Consider the following 13,178-nt stretch of genomic DNA (forward strand, 5'->3'; position numbering starts at 1 on the left):
CTGGCAGTGGACAAGGCAACCGAACATCTGCTTGTACCCACGTGGTATGTGGAAACAGGACTGTGTGTTCTAACCCCTTAATGGTGTGAAACTAGAGCAAAACCACATGGTGAACAGTTAAAAGGTGTTTTTTTCTTGTGGAGAAATTTAAACATATCTGTGGCTCTTGGTGTGTACAGGAGGAATCTCTAAGTCCCTATAAATTAAGGAAAACACACTTGAATTAACGAGCCATTCTGGTTTTAATTTTTAGATTGCAGGTTTAATTGAGAGACAAGTGCTGACCTTCTGTGCACTTTGCATCTCACTGTGCCTGTTGGATCTGACAATGATCTTGATGCCTTATTTCACACTCATACACAATCATGGCCAAGGCAAACTGGGGGTGCTGTTGCCACCAGGCTGGACCAGGTGATGAGGAGCAGGGAAAGGTTCCCTGGTGAGATCTCAGCACTGCCCAAAACAGTTTGCATCTTTTCCCTGCCCAGGCAGATACAGGGACTGCCTTCCTCTGGGCTGCTTTGATATGATCAGGCAATAATTATTTTTACTCCACCAAAATAAAGCCTTTTCCTTGAAGCTATTGCAAGGGTGGCTGTGATCAAAGGTGACTGGGAACGCTGCTGGTGGAGACGGCCCTCAGCAGTCTGCATGACCCAGGGGTGGTGTACACTAGGGAGAAGATGAAGGAGGACCCTAGCACCTGCTGTGGTCTATTGTTCAGGACTTCAAAGAGCCCAGAATCTGTAGCCACTGCTAATAGCTGTTATCTTCTGGCAACAGTAATTAGGAACTGAAGAGACTCTGAGAGAGTGGCTATAAAAAGCCAGTAAGGCTACACCTTTTCTGCTTCATTTACTTGATTACTCTTGTTTTCAATATATCCACCCCTCTAGGATGTGGCTTTTAATCCTCCAGCTGATCTATCTCTATGAATATTCACTGTCAATGATACACATATTGCTCCTGTCTGAATATCCTGAAGCTGCCATCAGTCATGCATTAATCTGACATGCAGCTCCTTGGGCCTCATCTAAATTGCAAGCACAAAAAGAGCAAAATGTAAATAACTGGGAGGAGAAAATGCTAAAGTCAGCAAAAGATGATTTATGGTTTTCCAGTTCAGCTTCATATTAATTTTGCCATGCTGGGTTTTGGAGCATTTGTTTAAAGTTCACATACTACTTATGCAAGAACCTATAAATTTCACACTTATGTTGAGCAAAGGGATGTGGAAACAGTGAGTCGGACTGGCAGAACCTCTCCCCAGTGTGTGCCAAGGGGAGGGTAAATGTCCGGGGGAGCTTGCAAACACGACTCTTGCATCTCCTCCCCACGTCTACTGACACTTGGTTCAAGGAATTCCTAATTGAGGAGTTGCATTTGAATTAGTGACTATCAGTTATTATCTTCTCTTAATACAATGAATCGGTTTTTGAATACTTGTAAAATTTCCGTAGCCTCTCGGCCATGCAACAGACAACAACTTCAATACAAATTTTGTAAACCAGTTTTTCCTCATTCATTGTGGTGAACACATCCCTGCTAGTTTCACCTGGTGCCCCCAAACCTCGCTGGACAAGGGGCAGGGGATAACCACTCCCTGTTGGTCACAGCAGCCAAGCTTTAGCAGACTTCACTGATTTTTTGGTCTGTAGAAGTGCCCAGATCCCAGGTCCCGCTCGCAGAGCGTGGCTGTGCCTCGCACAGTCCCCATGAAGGGGATGCTGTGTGTGTGTACAGGGTGACACACGCAGCGGCAGGGACTCGCCGATGGCTCCGCAGGAGGGGCTGGCACGGCGCTCCCAGCTCAGCTCAGCTCAGCCCAGCCCAGTTCAGCTCTCCTCGGTGTGCTCGCACGAACAGAGGCAGCCCCGTCCCTTGTGGGTGCCAGCCCAACCCAGCCCAGTTCAGCCCGGCCCGGCCCGGGTGTGCCTTGCGCCGCCCCTGGGGCTGGCACTGCACCAGCAGCGTCCCGCGGCAGGGACGGGCGGGCTGTGGGCACAGCAAGGTGCCCTGCGCGGCCGACAACCAGAGGAAACAACCCTGGAGCAGGGACATCACTCATCACCGGTTTACACATCTCTTCGCTCATATTTCTTCCTCTACAACGAGAGGGGCAAGGACACTTTTGTCATCAGCTGGTGGGGAGAAACAATAGCTGTGCTCACGCTGCCACCGCCCCGCAGGGGCTGAATCACCGTCACAAGGAGAATCAGCCTGCTCCTTCATCGCCGTGACTCACTCCGCAACACGAACGGGAGCGAAACGCGGGTGCTACAACCTCCTCCCCCCGCTCCAAACCGTGAAGCAAACAGGAATCTGGGGCTGGGATCACCTCGGGGCAGGCGAGGAGGGCCCGGGAGGCAGCGGCAGAGGCGGCGCAGTGCGCAGAGAGCAGAGATGCTGCCGCGGCCCCGGGCACGCAGATCGCCGCTGCTGCTCCTGCATCCCCTCGGGGACTGGCTTCCTCCTTGCCAGATCCATCAGCCCATACAGGGCACGAGAGCTCGTCTGTCCTTGCTCAACAAAGGTTCCCCATAAGCAGCAACATTTCTCCTGCCTTCACTCTGCGAAGGAAGAATTGTTTGGTTTCCTGTGCACGGGGCCAGCAGAGCGCCCGAGCCTGAGGGATGCTCCGCTCCGCAGCCCGCTTCCAATCGATTTAAACGCGCTGTAGGTGCCCACAAGGAGAAATGAACCGTGTCCTGGGGCGACACAGCCCTCACAGCTCCTTCTGGAGGACAGACCTGAAGGGACGCGAACTCCGTGTGTACCTCCGGGCTGTGGGCGCCCGGCTGGACCCCAAGCTCAGCCTCGCCCGTCATCCCTGGGCACATCCACCCGCCCACAGCGCCGGAGAGGCGGCATCCCACCTGCCGCGTGGTGCATTGAAAACCAGCGCTGCTGACTTCAAGCTAAGAAAGCCCCAAACAGCCTGGAAACGGGTCTCCAGGAGCAGGGTGCAGGCTCCAGGAGCTGGGCACGGGCTCCAGGAGCTGGGCATGGGCTCCAGGAGCAGGGTCCAGGCTCCAGGAGCAGGGTGCAAAGCTCCAGGAGCAGGGTCCAGGCTCCAGGAGCAGGGTGCAAAGCTCCAGGAGCAGGGTCCAGGCTCCAGGAGCAGGGTGCAAGGCTCCAGGAGCAGGGTGCAAAGCTCCAGGAGCAGGGTGCAAGGCTCCAGGAGCAGGGTGCAAGGCTCCAGGAGCAGGGTGCAAAGCTCCAGGAGCAGGGTCCAGGCTCCAGGAGCAGGGTGCAAAGCTCCAGGAGCAGGGTCCAGGCTCCAGGAGCAGGGTGCAAAGCTCCAGGAGCAGGGTCCAGGCTCCAGGAGCAGGGTGCAAAGCTCCAGGAGCAGGGTCCAGGCTCCAGGAGCAGGGTGCAAGGCTCCAGGAGCAGGGTGCAAAGCTCCAGGAGCAGGGTCCAGGCTCCAGTAGCAGGATACAGGCTCCAGGAGCAGAGCACAGGCTCCAGGAGCAGGGTGCAGGCTCCAGGAGCAGGGTCCAGGCTCCAGGAGGAGGGCACAGGCTCCAGGAGCCCTCGCTGCCGCAGTGAGGCTCTCGTTACTCACGGGTACTGAGATGCACTGCCAGGCTGGTGGTGAAGAGACGACGTGTTACCAAGATTAGACACAAAATGTATTTTACAGAAAGGCTAAAACTAGTCTGAGGGTAATGAATTTTACAGCATGCTGCCTTTTGGAACATGCTAGAGGGCAATTCCTCCTTCCTCTGGCTTTGCTGTTGCCAAGAGAGCCCCGAGTGGAGTGGCTGCAGGGATTGTGTGAGCACCTGGTCACCCCCGAGGTTCAGGTGAGCAAAAGCAGCACTTGCAACAGGGTGAGGAGGGTGCAGCCCTCTCTGCCCCGTGTTGAGGGGCAGCAGCACCTCCTCTCCCTGCCGGCCCTGATGGCACTCTGCCAGGGAACCCCTAAAACCAGCCCTTGGGCACTTTATCACTCTGCCACGCTGGCTTAACTCTTCATGTTTGTGTCTCTCCTGTATTGCTGCTGGCCCCCCCGGTCCCCACTGCCACTCCTCCCCTGGGTTTCCTCACCTCCATCAGCAGGCACAGCACAGCTCTGCAGTCCATGCCATGCCTTGTGGAGGCTCACAGGAGAGTCGGCAAATGGCCTTTCCTGAGCTACTATGGGATAGTCATTGGTTGAGGCAAGAATTATCTCACTGCTAACAAAAATGATCAGGCAATTAAGCTTTAAGACACATTGGAGATACCAGCAGTGATTATAATTGTCAGACAAATATTTTCTGGCAAAAAATAACACACAAATGCAGATTTTTTTACCACGCTTTTTAAGCTTGGGGGGGAAAAAGGGTTTTTTTTCCCTACAAGCCTCCTCTCTGCAAAGGCAGTCAGTAAATCCCATGTACGAGCACTCGGCTGGGAAGAAGAATCACTTCAGCTTGCACCCCTGTGCAGGTTCCTCTATGTATCATCCTATCTTTAATCACTTCTTTTGTGCCTGGATATCACCTACATTTTCATACAAAACATGTAATACAAGGCACGGGGATTTCAGGTGTTGCTGAGGGGCAGGGGGAGTTCTGCAGGCAACACTTCCATTCCAAACCGAGTGTTCCATGGCTCATGCCAAGCGCTGTGTGTGCCAGACCAGGCGGTGCAGGACGGTGCAGGACCTGGCTGCCGAAGCCAGGACACCCTCGGGGTGCAGGGGCAGAGAGGAACATCCCCAGAGGCCCAGCTGCTCCCCCAGCAGCGCCAGGAGCTGCACAGGGGCTGCACACACAGTGCTGCTCTGAGGGGAGGGCTCAAGGTGCTCCATCCAGGAAAGGTTACTGTGATAGCTCCCGTGGGGAACCACAGAGGGTCTAGGAGCTCCCTGAACACCTGCAGGGTGAGTGAGCATGGTGAGCTTTTCACATCCTTCTGCACAGCACAGCTGCTGCAGGAAAAGTTCAATGGCAAAGGGTCTGCCATGCAAGAAAGGATTCCCACTGCAGCATGGCAGGAATCACTGGAAAAGCCCCCAGCAGGGTCCGTGAGTTGCAGAGCAGTCCTGCACCCTCTCTGAGTATTTTCTGAGGGGAAAAAGTTTGCCCCAGAGCAGGGGGAATCACTCTATGACATTGCCAGCACTACTGCAGTGCTCCTTCAGGGAATAGCAGGTTTGTGAGGCCGCCTGCCTCCACGCCCATGGGGATTAACGGCACCCACACAGGCTGGTGAATCACTAAGCCCAGAAGAAGTGCTTCTCCTGCAGTAATTGTCCTCCCCTTGCACAGCAATGTCTGCAAATAGTACTGACAGCCTTTACCGTGGGGAGCCTCAGAGTGTCAGAGTTAGAAAATGGTGTTCGTGTTCCTCCTGACCCTGGGCAGCCTTCAATTGCTCTGGATAGCCAATTTTATACCAATAAATAATGGGCTTGATTAGAGATATTGCAGACAGACTGATAAGTGAGCACAAATGTCAGGGCTGCTATTATACCAGAGGCTTATGTGATGTTTATGAACTGATGCTGAAGCTGGGGACAGGGTGCTGGAGACGGTGAGCTCTCAGGCAGGACATTGGTGGTGCCCATTGTAAATATGCACTCTGAGATACTTCATATGGTTTTGGGATGTGTTTCAAAGCTGTTCATCGACAGATCTTCCAACCAATTTCTAGTACGAACAAAATAACATTTGTTCTACACAAAGAAGTTTAGGAACAGTCTTGGATGGTGCAGAAGCCTTGGTGAAGGTGGCAGGAGCCTGAGCAGGGAGCTCAGGAGAGCCCGAGATGCCCGAGCTGCAGCCCAGGGAGGAGGCTCACAGCAGGGTGAGGGGCAGAGGAAGGACAAGGAGGGTTACAGACCAGAGCACGAGGGATGTCTGTGGTCCTGCACAGTCACTGCAGAGCTGGAAGGTGCTGCAAACACTCTGGGGCCCAGACACAGTCCCACCTGAGCAAACTCCAGGTGAGAGCCTGTCTGGAGCAGCTATCTCTGGAAGCACCAGGATCCATCACAGCCCTGAGACACTTGGTACTCAAACAAGTGCCTGTCATGGTTTAGGAGACTGGGGAGCAGAGGACATGTCTGATGGCAGTGCCTGTTCCCAGCTGAGCTGTGGGTCCCCACCTGGTGCAGCTCTGTGCCCTCCCCACACAGCAGTCAGTACACATCACACTGATAAGAAATTCCCTCTCTGAAGTGCTCCTTGACTGCAGCCCATTCAGGCTTCCCCTCACCTTCCAGATGTTATGTGACCTCTGGAGCAACACTGTGCACCAAAAATACCGCATCCGTTCCCATCTGACAGGGAAGGGTTCTCCTATGTGTCACTTGTCCTTGTCCCTCAGCTGTAACACTCAGTTTAATTGAAAGCCCATCCCTGCAAACCAGGCACATCAGGAACTCCTGCTGGCAGAGAGGAGCAAATTGAGCAGGTCTCTGTGCTCCCAGGAAAGACAAGAAGCTCTCCTTGCCTCAGGAATGGGAAAGGGAGCATGGCAGGAACCCAGTCCAGGCCCACAGGAGCAGATTCCTCCCTACCGAGGATCTCTGGGAGGTCCAGCCTCCCCATCACCCATCTCTGGGGTCACTTTTCCCAAAAAAAGATGACAGATCTCCAGAATAACACTTGGCGCTCTTAGCTGCTCCCCCTGAGCCTGCTCAGCACTCATGCAAACCTCTCTCCACCAGTAAAGGGCTGCAGATCTGCTCCCTGGGGCCAGAGAGCTGCGAGGAGGGAAAGCCACCAAACCCTCTGTGACTCACACCAAAACCATGCTGTCTGCATTTCCAGCCAGGCCTGTAATCAGGCTGCAATAGGGCTGATCCCAAAAGGGTAGGAGGGTGACAGATCTGCCTCTCAGAGGGGTCACAGCCCCTGCTGGGGACCCACAGCTCGTTCCCGACTGTGAAGACCCCAGGCTGGGAGGAGCATCTCCAAACAGCCACGTCTGCACTTCCCTCTGGATGCTCAGGGACTGCTGTACACACTTCTGTAGGTGTTGCCACTGACTGCACTCACACTCCCTCCAAAGTTAGGGAATTCCCTTTTAAGGAATGTGATGTTTTAAAAATTCTGCTTGGGGCTGCATGTGTACCAGTACAGTTACATCTAAGACACATCTATGGCCTGGATTTACCAGCTGGCTAAAATCCAGCTCTGCCTGTCTGCTGTCAGAAATCCTCCAAAACAGTTGTGACTGAGCTAATAGCAGCATTGCCACAGCAAAGTCCCTGTCTGCCCTCTGCTCACCACTGCAGTGCCTCAGAAGCTCCCATGTGTTCCCAGCTTCTTGAGGGATCAAAGCTGCCAGCTCAGCTCAAAGCATTGCCAAGAGTGGAGCCTAAAGAATGCTTCAGCCAAGCCCTAAAAAATTTCGTCTGCTTTCATACTCACTGCAGTCTAACAGACATCCATGGGACACTGGGTAATTCCTGGTGGATTCCCCTTCTCTCTGCTGTATCAAACCACAATGAATCCCGTCAAAAAGCACATTTAAAAGATCTCAGCAATCCTGGCAGTCCCATCTCCATGGCTGGGAGCTGTGTGGCTGTGAGGGAGGAAGCGCTGCTCCCCAGGAGCAGGAGCTCGGCCTGGATATCCCCTGGATATGCCAGGCTGTATCATGTGTCCTGCCTCCTCAGAGACCTGGCTATCAGCTGGGCTGGGAATTTTTTTCATTTCTAGGATGGAGTTAGCATGCCTGGATGTACTTCCTAAAGAATTACACAAGAGAGGAAAGAGCAGTCAGAAGGTGCAGTCCTCCAGGGTCCCAACATTTCCTTGGAATGAGAAAGAAAAATGCCTGATGTTATTCTCAGACACCAGGACACTTGCCCACCCCTGCCTCTCCTGTGTGACCCCCTGTACGTGCCAGGCCACACCCCTGAGCCCAGCCTAGGGCCACCTACAGCCCCATTTACTCCTGAGGAGAAGCATTAGCAGCAAACTCTCCATTCCAGGGAGGGACAGAGCAGCAAAGAAAAGCCCCAGTGGTGCTGAGCAGAGCTGTGTGTAGGTGGGCACCCAGAGCCAGGTCAGCTCCTGGACACAGAGCTTGGGCCATGTGTGAAGCTCTGGCATTGGCCTTTGCTGGGAACAGAGCTGGTGACCCTCGGTGCCACGTGGGACATGTGGCACTCGATGGGACGAGTGTCCTGGGAGGGCATCACAGCCCAGACACTGGCACGTGAGCCCTTCTGCTTGGCACAGCTTGAGAGTGGCCACATCTAGAGGAAACCCCCAAAAATCCATGTTGCTCCTGCTTCGTGCTCCGCTTAGAGGAATTCCTGGTGGATTTTGGCCTGGGTTTCTATTGTGGTGGAAACCAGAGCACAACTGCAGCGGGTCAGAAAGTCACAAAGGCATCTGTATAGGATGCAGTCATTAGTGAGAGGCTGGGAGCGAGGACTGTGCCACAGGGTCGGGGTGCAGCAGCCAGGGCCACAAAGGGCCTTTCAGAGTGTTTCTGGGGCTCAGCCCTGTGGTGTGGTACCAGCCCGTGCCTGGCCAGCAGCACTGCTGCGGGGCTCAGCTCTGTCTGTGCTTTGTGCCAGCACTGATTGTCTCTGGCAGATGTGTTGCCTCTTGTTTTCCTCTGCCAGGGCTGAAAGGGAACTTTTCATGTTCTGGGGATTATTGTTCACCTCCACCCAGCACTCAGGACACCCAGCTGGGCCATAGCACCGATGGCAGGAGGCTGGAAGGACTCCAGGGGGTTCAATTCAGGGCTGGCACCTTGGGGATAGCCTGTCCTCCCAACCACCAACCCCCCTGGCCCTCCAGTGGCAGCCAGAGCAGGACACACACCCATCCTATGGCCGGATCCCTGTAACCGCCTCAAGATGCCACACTGTCCCCCACTGGCACCCCTGTGTGCCCATCTCCCTTGTGCCCCACAGAACACCCACCCACACCTTCCAACAGCACCAAATCTGCACAGGAAACCTGCCTGCAGAAATAACAGCAGAAAATAAAATCTACAAAACCCTTGAAAGCCCGGGAGCCTCTTGCTGCTCCTCTACCCCAACGCACCCTGCCAAGCCTCTTACTCATTAGTGCCTACAACACAGCTGGTAGTGCATGGATCTGGCTGAGAATTAGCCCAAGGGATCTCCCAGGAGCTGAGAAACAAGGAAGGAGTTCAGAAGGACTCATAGGATGAGGAGGAAGAGTTGCATCGCTAGGAATGCTGTCCAGGCAGTATCGATCCAAGCAGGGCTGGGCTGGGTTGTGAGGGTTTGGCCCTCTCTCCCGTGCAGAACTCAGCTTTCCAGGCAGGCCAGCGGTGTTCCTTGTGGGAAGTGCTGCCCCAAGCAGGTGAGCTCCTTGCTGAGGGACTCGGTGCTACAGGAAACTCCTGATAACAGCACAGGGAGGTAGGGCTGTCCCAAAACATCAGCAAAGGGAATGCAAATCCTTGTCTCCCTGGGGTGGAAGGTGATTCCCTCATCTGCAAAGGTTTCTGCCAAGCACAGCTGATCCCCACGGAGCAGGCTCAGAGAGGCAAGGAGCGGGGTGGCACCCAGAGGAGCTCAGGGAAAGCGCTGCCAGCCAGAGGAAAGCAGCTCCCTCTGCTCCAGCACCCTCTGCTGTGTGCCAGCACCCGGCCAAAGGCACATCCACCACATCCACAGGAGACAGGGGGACAGCGGGGACCTCTCCACAGGGAGAAGCAGCAGGAGGGTCAAGAAGCAGAGGCAGGACAAAGCGGGAGGTGCTGACCTCCTGGGGCCAGCGGGACCATTGCCAAGTGCAGCAGGCTGAGTGCGAGCAGTGCCAGGAGCCCATCAGAGCAGATCACCCCTTGTCCCAGCGTGCTGCCCTAGCCCTGAGCAGGATCATGGGCTCTGTCCATTGGAGAGAGGGGTCAGGCAGGCATTGCAGGGGTGAATCCAGCTCGGTGGGGTATCCTCTAGGCCGCCACAATGGAATGCACAGCTGTCAGCAGGGCTGAAATGGGATCCTGAGCCATGGTCAGCATGGGGAGCCCCAGCTGGCACTGGCAAGGTCCTGATGACCCATCAGGGAGTAAGATCTTCCTCTGGTTTTAAAATCAGTGCAGATTCAGAGGTGAGACATCAAGAATAACCGTAAGTTTTGCTTAACCAATCTATAATTTTTCCGGTCTCTCCGCCAGACCAGTCACACTTTCAGTCTTATGACAATACCCCAGTCCCACTGTGTGGTAGATTGGATCCTGGTAGAGCTTCCCACAACACCTCCAAGATTTCAGATAGGGGAAGCACCAAATACTCACCCTCTTTTCATGGATATGACAGAAAGCTGCTGCTTTCTGTACTAGTAATGCCCAGCTCTGGGTGGGCTGGCTTGGATGCTCTAGCAGCGTTAAGGCTCCTAAGGCCTGAAAAACTGGCTGGAAGTCTCTGTGGCAATGTTATCTCACAAGATTTATGGTTCCTCCTGCTCCAGGCAAAGTCAGAAATACCACCACAGCGATGGCTCCGGATATTATTGCATTTTTAGGCTACTGCTCTGACATTCACAGCAGGGGAAGAAATGAGGATGGGAACATTTACACTTTCACCCCCAGCTCCAGCAAGGAGCTTTCTGGGGGTTTTGCTGTGTGGGTATTCGGAAAGGAGGCGAGCAGGATCCGGTTGCTTCCCAACTTGCAGCTCTGGCTGGAAAATAAAGCTCAAGGATGAATGCCTGCACAAGATCAGGAGGGGGATTTTAGTTTTCTATGTCCTCCTTGGACATGAAAGACTAAACTCATGGGGCTAGATCGCTGGGAAAGACAAGCCCTCTCTTCAGTGCCCCATTTGCTGATGGAGAGGTAAGCAGTGAGGGGAGCAAACACCCCAGGGACCAGCACATTGAAACCTGTCAGACAAGAAAGAGAGGATGGCCAAAGTTCCTGGCGAGGCCTGCACCTGTCTGGGGGTGCTGCAGGGAGGCTGCAGTTCCCAGGGCACACAGATCCCAGCTGGTCTGTAGGTGGGCTGTCCTGCTTGCTGTGTGGCTGAGAAACCAGAGCAGCGCCGCTCTGGGAGAGCTCTGCTTCCCCAGGAGTTGTGTGGGTGGTGGCACAGGTCTCCCAAGCTTTTCTGCTGAAGGTGTCCCACATCACACAAATAATTGCACAACCTTGTGCTAGGGAAGGGAGGGAGAGGGTGACTGGGGGAGGCTGTAGGCAGGTACACTCCCTTTTCCAGTTCATCGTGGTGGCAGAGCCCCAGAAAGTCAGAAATACTCATTTGTGAACAGGACAGATGCTGACAAAAAAGCATCTTCAAATAACCACAAACAAAACACCATGTTAGCAAAAACTATTTTAAGGTAACAACCTACACCTTAGCCAGACTCCTCACCCCTATGCTGCCCACAGACCACAGGGAGCTGCCTGCTGGCTATGGAAGCAGAACAGCCTGATTTGTGGTTTTCAGGCAGCCCTGAGGTCCTGAGACCCTTTAGAAGGTAGAAAATGGTAGGCAACCACCTCCACTGTCCCTCATTGGCTGCAGGAGAGCTGCAGGATGGTATCTGTGCCACTGCATGTCTCTGCATGGTGGGGGTGGAGGTCCTCAGGTGACGGCTGGTGATAAGCAAAGGGTGGCCATCCATGTGATAGGTGTACAGGCTGCTCCTGGCCTTGGCATCTCCTGTTTCTTGCACTCCTGTTCAGTGAGGAAGAGCTGCTTGCTTACTGCTTTGCTGGTACCAGGCCAGCACTTCCTCTCCTACAGGGAAGTACCACTTTAAGTCCACAGCACCCTGAGGCTGTACAGCAAGTCCTACATGACTGCTGGGAAAGAGGGGAGAGAAACCAGTGCAGTAGTCTGAGCAGTACCTTCCTAGGGAAGTGTCATCAGGTGTGAGTTATGTTTATGATTCCCTTCTTGTTTTCTGGAGATATTTCCTTTTCAGAGCCACAGCTCTCGAAGTGTCAGCAGCTGCACATACATCTTAGCAAGGCCCCCTTGGCTTCAGGCCAACCTCAGAACAGACAGGGATTTGACTTTGTAGCTCAGCAACTGAGCCACTTTTATGTTTAGTTGAGGACCTATATAATTGTTATATTTAATTCAATTGGGAAAGACATCCTGAGCTCTGTTGTTTAACAATGCCTGAACATGAGTGGTCCTTTCCTCTTTTCTGTTTCCAGAGCAGTCCTGTTTCCAAAACGCCACTCTGGGATAAGTCTCAGCCAGACCCCCAGGGCTGAGTCCCAGGAGGGAACCTGGGCCAGACTTCTGCTAGGATGTGGGAGCTGCAGGTCTCCTGAAGGTGTGTGAATTTCTGACTGTGAAATGATCTCCTGTTTAACTGGGCAATCCCTGCACTTCATCCTGATAAGGTGGCAGTAAAGAGTCACTACCCTCATCACCAGGAGCAAAAAGTGGGTAGGACTTCATGATTTCCACATGAAGGCTCAGAACAAGATGTAACAGCTGTAGTTAAAATTACTCCATCTCTGCTACTTCCCACCATCCAAGGGAAAGTTATTTTTAACTCCAGGTTGCCTAAGGGATACTGCATAGTGAGATGTGTTGCATCACTGCTGAGGGTCTTCACCTAGCAAGAAATTCGGAAAGAGAGATCCCTTCCTCCAGCCAGCTGGGAGCAGACCCGAGTTCGGGTGTGTGCACCCCTAAAAACTGACCCCTCCAGGCTCCCCAGCTCCTCCTGAGGGAGCAGAAGCTGCCACTGAGGCAGCCTTGAGAGCACAGAGGACCAGATGCCTGGCCAAGTCCTCTTTTGCTCTTTTCAGTTTTCAAATAATCTTAGGCTGAAGCTATTCCAGGAGCTGCAGTGGCACCGTGCAGACAGACCTCGAGTGCTCTGAGTCAAAAGGACAGTCATGCAAACCCAGAGGGGATTAGCTTTTAATGCGCTTCTCAGGGCAAACCCTGAAATCAGGGGATTGCCAAGATCCTGACAGAAAAACTAGCCAGCCCTCCTGACCACAAATCAGCTGCCAAACTCTCCCAGTGTCAGGAAAACACACAGAAATGCTGGAACAGCTGTGGATGCACTGGAGCACCCCAGGCATTGTCTCCCCATCATATGAAACCACACAGCTCCCTGTGACTTGCACTGCAGGGCAGCGGGACTGCCACATCTCCTCCGGCCCTGGAGCGGTGGCACAGCCCCAGAGCTCCCTGGGGCCACCTCATGGGAGAGCTCAGGAGCCTCCAGGAGAAATGCCATGTAGATGTGAGTGCACTTATCCCTGCTCAGCTT

Source organism: Hirundo rustica, chromosome 10, assembly GCF_015227805.2.
Source record: "Hirundo rustica isolate bHirRus1 chromosome 10, bHirRus1.pri.v3, whole genome shotgun sequence".
NCBI classification, from domain to species: Eukaryota; Metazoa; Chordata; class Aves; order Passeriformes; family Hirundinidae; genus Hirundo; species Hirundo rustica.